The sequence below is a fragment of the Alligator sinensis genome, unplaced genomic scaffold (assembly GCF_000455745.1).
Source record: "Alligator sinensis unplaced genomic scaffold, ASM45574v1 scaffold123_1, whole genome shotgun sequence".
NCBI classification, from domain to species: Eukaryota; Metazoa; Chordata; order Crocodylia; family Alligatoridae; genus Alligator; species Alligator sinensis.
This window is the reverse complement of record NW_005841985.1, coordinates 169,576-181,420: the sequence shown is the minus strand read 5'-3', so window position 1 is coordinate 181,420 and position 11,845 is coordinate 169,576.

The window sequence follows — 11,845 nt, the reverse complement described above, 5'->3', positions numbered from 1 at the left end:
TCATCAGCAAATTTGAACAGGGTGCTTTGCACCCCCTCATCCAAATCACTGATGAAGATGTTGAACAGGGCGGGCCCAAGGACTGAGCCCTGCAGGACCCCACTGCCCACGTCCTTCCAGGCCGAGAAGGACCCATCCACTACCACCCTCTGGGTGCAGCTCTCTAGCCAGTTGGCGACCCATTGGACTGTGTGGGTGTCTACGCCACAGTCCCCCAGTTTCCTAATGAGAACGGGGTGAGAGATAGTGTCAAAAGCCTTCCGGAAGTCCAGGAAGACTATATCAACTGCTACCCCTGCATCCAATGATTTAGTGACCTGATCATAGAAGGCCACCAGGTTGGTCTGACATGACCTGCCGCTGATGAACCCGTGCTGGTTGCCCCTGAGCATGCATTTCCCTGCTGGCCCCTCCTGGATGTGTGCCAGAATAATGGCTAATAATGTTAAGAATGACAACAAGATGTGACAATATGCAAAGAAGTCTTCTGCCAAACCCATAGGACTAGCTTTTCTTCCCAAATACATTCAAGTACAAAGAAAAGTCAGGAGAAATTGAACACAAAACAAAAAGAGCAATCCCACTTGAAGTAGACAGTTGTTTCAACCAGCTGCTCTAGGCAAAAACCATTTGCTGTGTTCCCAGCTTCAAGCCACCTAAATTAATTAGAAAATAGTGTCTAAGGACCATCCTATAGGACTCAAAGCAGCTTGATTCTCTACGGGTGTATGTACACGTCGCCATGCTTTAGTACTTCCAATTTGAAAATCATAATGGGGGGGGGGTGTCACTTAGGAGGACTTCTTAATCAATGAACCGGTTTAACTTAGTGTTAAACCCCCACAAGAATCAAAGTCTAATTTGAACCTTGGCAGCACACCGCTATGGCAATATAGCTGGCAATCATATGTAGATCGCTACACCACCGTGTGATTGCTAAGCTGCTGTAGCATGCCATATGGCAATGTAGCTCATTGCCCTAGGACGATGTATAGACACACCCTTCATGTAGCTTTTAACACAATTCTAACTGAAGTCATGGGAGTAGGAGATTTTGACTTTCCCCTTACCTTTGAAACTACGCCAAAAGCAGGTATTAATAAGGCAGAAAAAGTGAAATCCCCATGAACTGATTTGGAAGTTGACACCTAAGAGGAGATCTGACTTTTTACAAACACTGCTTTCTGCTTGGAACACCTACTCTTCTTCCATAGGAATCAATTCCACACAGAAATTCCACAGGAAATCATTCCACACAGGTCTTTGGTTAAAGAATTCTGGGACATGGGAACTTGCCATAGAAACAGACCCACAGTTTCGTATCCTCTCTCTAAAACTGACTAGCTCCAGTTACTTTGAAGGAAGGAACCAAAAAACCTTGCAGTGGGCAGATATAGCATAATCTGCTCAGCAAGAAAGTCTGTTTTAACCTCTAAAGGTTAAAGCTCATCTTAAACCCCACAACCCCCTAAAATATAGCCAATTAAAACTCTTTTTATTATCATAGGCAGGGCTGTTAGAGCTGTCCATTATTAAGTTTACCACTATAACATTTCATTTAGTTGTTTATCATTATGACAGACTTTAACTTATATGGGGGGAAGATTTACATGAGATGTAACTACCTCGGGGATTTTTTTTTTTTTTCTCGCTAGGTGTGGTGAAAGGGAAAGGAAGGAATTCCAGCTGAAAAACGTTCACCAATTTTGAAAAATGGAGGTAAACAGAAATATGTTCTTTTGCCCATGTCTCTTGGAATAACTCTTTAGATCACAGACTTAGATCACAGGTTTTGAAAGTAAACCAGTGAACCAAGGGACTTATGTCCTTGTGAAAGTCGGTCCAAATTTGGACAACTCAGGTTTGCCCGTTAAAAAGTTTTAGTGTGCACGTGGCAACTACGGACTTCTTCAATTTCCCTTGCCTTGTCACTAAAGTCCCAGAAGATTCCATTCACACTGAGCATATTCCATACCCTCACAGTTCACAGTGTTGACCAAACTATGCACATAGTATCCACTAATACCACTGCACCAACGTTTTCTGATCAAAAGTTTTCTGAGTTCCAAAATTCCTTAGCATTTCTACAACTTTAGTGGAGCAGAGGAAGCTCAGGACAAAAAGATTATAGTGTGGAGCACAGGCTCCTTCCCAGACGATCACATGTCTAATGCCAGGAACCCCCCAGATCTCAGGATAAATCCTATCAAGGTTGAGTACTGGTGAGACTTAGAAGAGAACAGCAGAAGTTTCCCCATTCTGATCCACAGAACAGAATGACAGAACCAACATAATGGAAGGAAGATTTGAAGTTGCTGCCAGGCTACGGCTGCCAGGCTATGGCTAAAACTAAAACAAAGAAACCAACAATGCAGTAACTACTAATGTCCTGAGCTGGCTCCACAATCTTAAGAATCCAGTGCTGGCACATGAAATTCAAAGAAAAATAGCTGACAACTGGATGCGTGACACTGAATGCCCCAGTGTTGAAACTCCCAATTGGTGAACTGTGTTCTAATGCCACAAAGCCAAGCACAACTGAAGAGGAAATAGTTCACATGTGCATGACCTCTGGTGGATAAAACTAAAATTGGATTATATAGATTAAGTTATGTTATTTAAATAAGGGTTTATTTTCAGTTTATTTTTTAAGCTAATTTTTTAATGCTTGTAAAAAGTTTATTTCTAAAAACAAACTTACATGCATTATATATAACCTACTAAAATAAATTAAATAAAAAAAGAATATACAAGCAATATGTATTGTCTGCCAAAGTTTTTAAAATGTGAACTGAAATGATGGAAGTCTCTGATGACGCAACTGGAAACAAGAGTTTCTTAAATGCTACGCTAGTTTTTAATATACTTCCTTCATTCAAATGTATTCATCCACATCCTGTCCAATGACTACTTCAGTCAAAGCTGAGAAACTGATTGAGAAGAAAAAGCAGGAAAGCTTGTCTTCCAGTCTCTGCATAATAGGTATGTGAGGGGATGAGATGTACTAGCTCTGAATTCGTAAAGGCTACGATGCAATTCACTTGCTACAGTAATTATTTTTTTGTTTAATAAACCAAGGTGTATTGAATGCAAAACACCACGTTATACAAGAAACCCACAGACCAACATACATATCTGCACAGAACCAGCAATCACCCTAAACACACCAAAAAAGCTGTGATATACAGCCAAGCCCTCAGATACCACTGTATTTGTACTGAAGAGAACACCCGGGATTGCAACCTCACCAATCTTAAAAAGGCTTTCACCCAACAAGGACACTCCTCCAGAGAGGTAGATCGCATGTTTGAAAGAGCCACCTGGATACCACGTGAAGAACTGCTGCAGTACAGAAAAAAAACCCCCACAAATCACACACCACTGGTTATGACATATCACCCCTCCCTTGAACCTGTATGAAAAATCCTCAAACAATAGCAACCCATACTAGAAAGAGACCCTATTCTTAAAAAGATCTTCCCAGAGCCACCCATCCTAGCCTTCAAACAAGCACCGAACCTCACCAACCTCATCACCAGAAGCAAACTTCCTCAAGCCCAGAACACAACAAAAGGATCCAGACCGTGCCAGGACAAGAAATGCAAAACCTTCCAACACACCTCCACTATTACTACACCCCACAACAGAGCCATCAGCATTCCTGGATCTTACAGCTACACCTCCAGAAATGTAATATACCTCATCCAGTGCACCAAATGCCCTGATGGAAAATACGTAAGAGAGACCAAACAACAACTGCGCACCAGAATGAACACCCACCGGAAATCTATCAAAGACAGAAATACCCAGTTACCGGTGGGGGCACATTTCTCACAAGAAAACCACTCTCTCTCCAATCTCTCAGTCCTGATCCTCAAAGGAAACTTACACAACACGTCCCAGAGACGAGCCTATGGACTTCATCAACCTCCTGGATACTAAAAATCATGGACTAAATATAGACATTGGATTTTTGATACATTATAATCTGCCTGACAACTGACTCCCCAGCCCAGCCGCTGGCTTCTTTACTTTTCATTCCATCCAGGAAGAGCACACAACAACTGCTGAAACTTCCTGAGCCTGATGAAGGGTTTTTGAACCCGAAAGCTTGCTTAATAACTATTCTCCAACTATTTGGGTTGGTCTAATAAAAGATATCAGATTCACCCAAGGAACCTTGTCCGCCTATGTCCTTAGACCAACACGGCTACAACCTACACCCCTGAAACATGTTTTGATACATTTAGCCCCATTGTAGCAGACAGGTAGTTTCTCAGTATCTGATGAAGTGAACTATGGCTCACATAAGCATATGCAATTGGTCTATAAAGTGCACCTCTACCTTGTCTTTGTAGCAGGCACATTTAAGGTATTTTTAGTTAATTAATACAAAGAACTTTAAGATCCTATTTGTGCATTTTAACTGGCAAATAAGAAAAAAATAAGAGTAAAAATTAATATCTAAAATGGTTCCATTTACCATTTTCTAACATAATCTAAACATAAAAAGCAAAGAGTTTAAATCAGGGTGGATAAAAAAAATAATAATTAAAAAAAAATCAATAATTTTTTTAATTGGAATTTTTTTATTTAAATCACTTAAAATTTTTAAATCATCAAAATACTAAATTTCTCTCTCATTTAAAAAATAACAGCTACAATTAAATATCATCACAAATATGCTAAACCTACACTTACAATCTCATAAAAATGAATTAATGGCTCTGTCAAACTTGCACACATTGAGTTACCTACCAATCAAACATGGGCCCCAGCATTCGTTTCAGTTTTTCATCTCATGAAAGTGGCTCTAATCTGTCTGTCCAGCCTAACTACCACTCTTGCTTCTTGAAAGTTCTGGGCTTTCAGTTTCTGTTTCTCAGTGGACTAAAGTCACATGTGCAAAGACACAGGCCAGATAGGATTGTTGCTGTTCTGTGCTTAGGTGGTGGTAGAGCTGGACCAAGCAAGTTAAGTTAGTTAAAACGCTGTCTTAAAGACAAAGAGATAATGTAGGAAAGGATGGAGGCAGAGTAGAAAGGAACAGTGGACTGGACTGGAAAGAAAAAGGGAAGACATTTTTCAGTAGCGCGCGCACACACACACACACACACACACACACACACACACACACACACACACACACACACACACAGAGTTTCCTATATTCCCCCATACTTTTGCCACAGTAAAACTGCCATGGCTTCTGGGCATAAGAGAGACCCTATCTGGGAATATTTTGAAGAAATTCCTTCCCTGGGTAAAAAACGAAAATGTGGCAAGTGTAAGCAGTGCAAAAAAGGAGATGCAGCGCCTAGTTGCAAGAATTAAACATCATAATGAAAACTGCTTATTGGGAGACAATGATGTGGATGAAGACATGGATATGTCTGAAGAACAATGTGGATCAACTGGTTAGTAAATTAAATAATGCACTTTGCAATGTGCATCATTCTTCAAGACTTGCTTCACTTTACGCCTTTTAGTAAGTGTGATGTAACAAGTAAATTCCCAAGCTGTTTGCTATGTTGGATGTTACTAGAAACAAAAAAAAAAACAAAAAAAAAAACTTAGCTAATCCTTATGGCTTATTTAATTAGTTAATTAGGTTTAGAATCTATCATCCAAGTTTATGGTACAGAAAGCTGCAGTAGGAGAAATCTAGAGTTGCCAGTTGCCATTGGGTATCATTTTCTTATTTTATATTACATTATACATGCCCCTTATTTTGAAACATCAAGGCCCCAGACCGCAATGGTGATGCCATAAGTCTATTCCCTATTTTACTTCAGCATAACTCAGCTTTCCCAAAGGAACCCCATCCTATACTTGTTTTCTCAAGTGCCAGTGAATTCAATGGGGCTTAGTCCAAAATTAAGCACACTTTAAGTGCAGTCAGTCTTAGCTTTTTTGGTAATTTGGAATCGGATCTGCATCCTTGCTGAAAAAAATGTAAATGATTAACTGAATAATAATAGAGTGAGAAGAACTGAGAAGAATGACTATACAAAAATCTTTTTTTTTTTCAGGATCCCATTTAAGCATAAGAGACTTTGACTGTCTATCTGCAGCAACTTCGGAGTCATCCATTGGTACTTTTGGCAGCAGTGCTGCAACTAAATGTGTTTCGGGCAACAAACTATCAGTAGCAAGCAAAAGATTTCAATCATCCAGTAAAACCAACACCATGGATGGGTTTGTAGTAAGGATCAGCAAATACCAACAAGACACCATAGATGAAAAGATCGTTCGGTTCATTTATGCCCCAAATTCTCCTTTTCGCATTGTTAACAATAAACACTTCATTGACATGGTTGAGTCCTTACGATCAGGCTACACGCCACCTGGTAGGGCAGACATTGGTGGAAGGTTGCTAGATACAGTGTATAAGAAGGAACTTGAACAGTGTGCAAGAAATACTAAGGGGAAATTTGCCAGTTTTAGCCTTGATGGGTAGAGCAATGTACACAATGATCCAGTAGAATGTGCTCCAGAGATTTTTGCTCCCAGGCACGCCATTTGAAAGTGCACTCAAGAGCAAAAAACTCCAGAGCAATATTCATGTGCAGTACATGAAACCCAGCTGGACCAGCCAAAGCTGGCAGGAGACCCAGGGGGTGAGCCTGACAGCCCAGGGCTGCTCCAGCCGGGCTCCATCTGCTGCAAAGGGGCTGGCTAGGGCATGAGGGTGCTTTGGTGTGGGGGCTGCCTGCCAGTTAGCCATACACTGAAACTCTCTTGTGCCCCAGCCAGCCTCCTCACCACTTACGCATGTGTTATATTGCACAAAACACCGCCGCCATGGGATAGTACTTGTGTTTAGCCAGACTACACTGCAGCAGTGTTTATAAGTCTACTGCAACCTAATTGGGCCACATGTATAGATGGTGACATTTTATTGAGGAGCTAATTTGTCAGCTCCGCACTAAATGTCTCTCAGTAAATGTCACCCACTGGGTTGAATTTGGAGGGCCATGTTCACAGCACAGTTTGGTACAACTCTCAGCATTCAAGTCCAAGGTACAAGATGGGGATAGAAGGAATAATTAAATCATCTTTCTTTGATAAGTAAGATGGTGGTATTATCAGCAGGGATTCAGCTTCTTCAAGCATGGAATGTTGTTCCAAGAAGAAGGATTGCTAAAAAGAGACAGGATCCACCTGACAAAGTGTGGGAAGAGCATATTTGCAGACAGGCTTGCTAACTTGGTGAGGAGGGCTTTAAACTGGGTTTGTTGGGCTGCATCCTCCAAAGCCCAGAGGTTAGTGTGGAAGCAGGATACCTGGAGGAAGCACAAGGAGGAGGGGGCAATAGGGGAGGCCTCCTCATTCCTGAGAAAGTAGGGCAATTAGCTAGTTATCACAGATATCTGTACATGAATGCACAGAGCCTGGGAAACAAGCAGGAATAATTGGAAGTCCTTGCACAGTCAAAGAACTGTGACTGGAATAGCAGACTTGGTGGGAAATTTAAAAAAAAAAGATAAAAGACGGCAGAACCCCATGCACTGCTACAGGCTTGGGACCAACTGGCTAAGCAGCAGTTCTGCAGAAAAGGAGCTGGGGGTTACAGTGGACAATAAGTTGAATATGAGCCAACAGTGTGCCCTTGTTGCCAAGAAAGCTAACAGCATGCTGGGCTGTATCAGTAGGAGCACTGCCAGTAGATCGAGGGAAGTGATTATTCCTCCCTATTCAGCAGTGGTGAGGCCACATCTGGAATTTTGTGTCCAGTTTTGGGCCCCCACTATGGAAACGATGTAGACAAATTGGAGAAAGTCCAGTGGAGGGCAACAAAAATGGTTAGAGGGATGGAGAACATGATTTATGAGGAGAGGCTGAGGGAACTGTGTTTATGTAGTCTGCAGAAGAGAAGACTGAGAGGGGATTTGATAGCAGCCTTCAAACTATCTTAAGGTTGGTTCCAAAGAGGATGGAGTTAGACCATTCTCCATGGTGGCAGATGACAGAACAAGGAGCGATGGTCTCAATATGCAGCAAAGAAGGTTTACGTTGGATATTAGGAAAAACGTTTTTACTAGGAGGGTGATGAAGCACTGGAATGGGTTATCTAGAGATGTGGTACAATCTCCATCCTTGGAGGTTTTTAAGGCCCAACTCAACAAAGCCTGGCTGGGATGATCTAGTTGGGGATGGTCCTGTTTTGAGCAGGGGGTTGGACTAGATGACCTCTTGAGATCCCTTCCAACCCTAATTCTCTATGATTCTGACATGCCTTGAAGTTTAGCCGGATAACTCAGGAGACTAAATGTTAGTGTACCATGGGAAAAGAACAGGAGAGACAATGTGCCACAAATGTCCAAGGCCCTGTATTGGCAAGATATTTATTAGGTGAAACATGCCCAATCCTGTAGAGAAAGGACAAAACACCCTTTGATCTGATTTGCAGGAAAATTCCTTGCCAACTCTAAGTCTAGCAATTAATGTACCCTAAGCATGTGCAAAACACAGGACTATAACAGACAAGAGTTTTTCTGCATCAGCCAAGAACACTGATTCATCCAATCCTTTTTCTGTTGAAACTAAGCTCAACCCCTTATACTTCACAATAAGGCAGAAAAAAATCCTGAATTCATTTGGTCAATTCTGCACTAGAGAAAAAGAAATGCCTTCCAGATCCCTTCTGACAGAAAGTTGAAATCCTGAACATGAGATCTAAGATTAAATGTATTGTCTTAATACAGTGCTACATGTACTATGATCCAGGGCAATGCAGGCAAACCTGTTCCCCCAAGGCCCAGGAAGGATTCCAAAGCCAAAAGGAACCCCCGAGACCCTACGCAACAAAAAATTATTCTGGGAAGTGGATGACATCAGATTTAAAAAAAATAAATCTTATTTTCTGTTGTAAAGATTCTGATTCATAGTGAGACAGCCACTTCCTCTGGGAAGTTTTTCCAAGAAATTGCATCTTTATTCAAAGCTGAATTGATCTAACTTGAGTTTCCATTCATTGGATCCAGGAAAAGCCCTCCAGCAGCAGATGCCTTTTTTCACGCAAGTAGTACATGCCGTGATTGAGTCATTTCTCAACTGCATTTAACTGACTAGATCACGTTCCAGCTTCCCAAAATAAGGCTAATTTTCCATCCCTGTGGATCATATTTGTGACCCTCCTTCAAAAGGTTTTCAGTATGTTGGCATTTTGAGGAGTGGAAAGCAGAACTACACACAGTGTCTGAGCAGCAGTCTTACTGATACTGTTTGAGGCATGATCTCTTCCTTATTTGATATTTCTCCTTTTTTATATCCCAGAATCACATTATCCCTTTTGCTACCACACTGCACTGATCTGATAGGGAAGGCACTACCTACGATGGTAATGATAATGACAAAGGGTCCAGAGTGGGCAACAAAGATGATCAAGGGCTTGGAAGGCAAGTCATATGAGGAAAAGCTGAAGGAGCTAGGCATGTGCAAGTTGCAGAAAAGGCACTTAAAGGAAGGCATGATAGCAGTCTTCAAGTACCTGAAGGGCTGCCATAAAGAAGAAGGAAAGCACCTTTTCTCTCTTGCTGCAGAGAGAAGGACACAGACCAATGGCTTGAAGTTGCACCACAAAGTAAGTTTAGATTGAAGAACTTCTTCATTGTAAGACTAGTGAGGCAGTAAAACAGACTGTCTAGGGAAGCAGTGGAGTCCATCACTGGAGGTGTTCAAGAAGAGACTGGACATCAGGGATAATCAGAGACTGGACATCGGGGATAATCTAGGCATACCCATGCCTATTTTCTACCATGGGTATTTCCCATGTTTCTGGGCTTTGCTGGTTGCTCCCACCCACTTCCCCTGACTCTTTTTTTTCCTCTGTGTCAGGTTGTTTTTAACATTTCCCAGAGGCATAGGGTGTTGGCTACAGCTAAGGCTGAGGACTTTAACTGGGGTGTGCCAATTCTCCTGTTAGGAGCAAAGCTGGACATTCCTGGCTTGAGGGTCTTGCCCCTCTACTCAGGGTGAGACCAACTGTCATATTTGGGATCAGGAAGGAATTTTACCCCATGGTCAGATTGGTATGGACTGTGAGGGTATTTGTCTTCCTCTGTAGCAGGGGGCATGGCCCTCTATCCGGGACCTCTTAAACATACATAGACAAAGTTGTATAGAAGCAGGACATTGGCTGTCATGGTTCCCCTGCTTTACCTGTGGGAGGTGAGGGTGTTAGGTCTGTGTTGTGTCAGGATTGATGGCAGTCTTATAGAGAGCTTGGATTAGGGTTGTATGGGCTGGTTTGGGCAGAGATGATCCTGCCTCAGGCAGAGGGCTGGACTAGATGACCTCTGGAGGTCCCTTCCAGTCCTACTTTTCTGACTCTAATATTCCTTAAATTCTCCTCTTAAGCCACTGCAAGGTGTTCATTTCCAGCACTAAGAATTCTGTGCACTCAGGGAGCCACAGGAGTCCATGCATCCATCACTTGCCTCCTGCTGCTGACACACATCCCCAGCAGGGCTCCATATTCCAGATTCTAGTGGTGGGCCTAACCCCAGCTCATCCCACCCCCAAATTCACAGCCCTTCCAGGAGCCCTGAAGGCCTGACAACATGGCTCCATGGGCTGTATGTTTGATACACATGGACTGGAGGATTCAGAATGCTCTGTGACAGTAAACTGCCTTAATCATAATTTACTACCCCTACTGTGTCATCAGCAAAATTTCCATATTATTGTTTAGGTTGTACCAAAAACTGATCCTTGGGGGCCCCAATAAAAACAGTTCCCAGTAACAACTACATTTTGAGATATTTTGATCACTTTTTAAACCATCTAATGTATTAGTTGTTGGTTCCAAATACTGCATGTAATGTTGTATTAAGTAAAATATTGTAGAGCGGGGATCGGCAACCCCCAGCATGTATGTCAGAGTATGGCACACAAGGCCATTTTGCTCATCATGCCACAGCCAGCCCAGGCTCTGGGCAGCTTCCACAGAGCCTGGGTGTGCTTACAGCAGGTGGCAAGGAGGCTTCAAGCCCTGCTGCAAGCAGCCCAGGCTTCCTGGCAGGCAGCAGCTGTGCAGAACCCAGACTGGATGCAGCAGACAGCAGGAGGCTGCAAACAGCTGCACCCAGCCCCTTGCCTGCTGTTCACCCTGAGGCATGTGTTCAGTTGCCATTACCATGGAAGTGGTGCTGGGGCTCTGGACCTCAGTACAGCTGTTTGCAGCCTCCTGGCCACCTGATGAAGCTGCTCAGGGCCCAGGCCAGCTGTAGCAGGCAGCTGGGAGGCTGAAAACAGCTGTACGGGGCTCCACGGTGGTGGCTGTATACACGCCTTGGGGTGGACAGCAGGAGAGGAGTCGGGTTTACACAGCTCCATGCCCGTTCTCAGCTGCACACCCCAAGATGTGCATGCAGCCACTGCCCCCATGGAGCCTGGCCAGAGTTCCAGAGCTAGCCAGAGCCTGATGCAGCAGTTTGCAGCTTCCTGGCTGCCTGCTACAGCTGGCCTGGGCTTTGGACAGCTGCAGCAGGCAGGCTGCAAACAACTGCACCAGGGTCCAGATCCCCAGCACCAGGTACATCAGGGCACACAGCAGGGAAAGGGCTGAGGCAGCACAACCCCAGCCCTTCCCCACCGTCTACGTGGAGGCACACGTGCATCCGCTGCCAGCAATGAAAATTGGGCCCCCCATGGCTCCCCTGCCATCTACCTCCAGCACACCATGTCAAGGTTGGCATGGATCAATGCTGGGGTGTTTTGGGCACTCCAGCCAGAAGTGTTGCCGACCCCTGCCATAGAGATACCAAAGATCAACAGTAGCTTTTATTAAACAAACTAGTAATTTTGTCCAAAATAAATAAATAAATAAACGTTCCTTGAC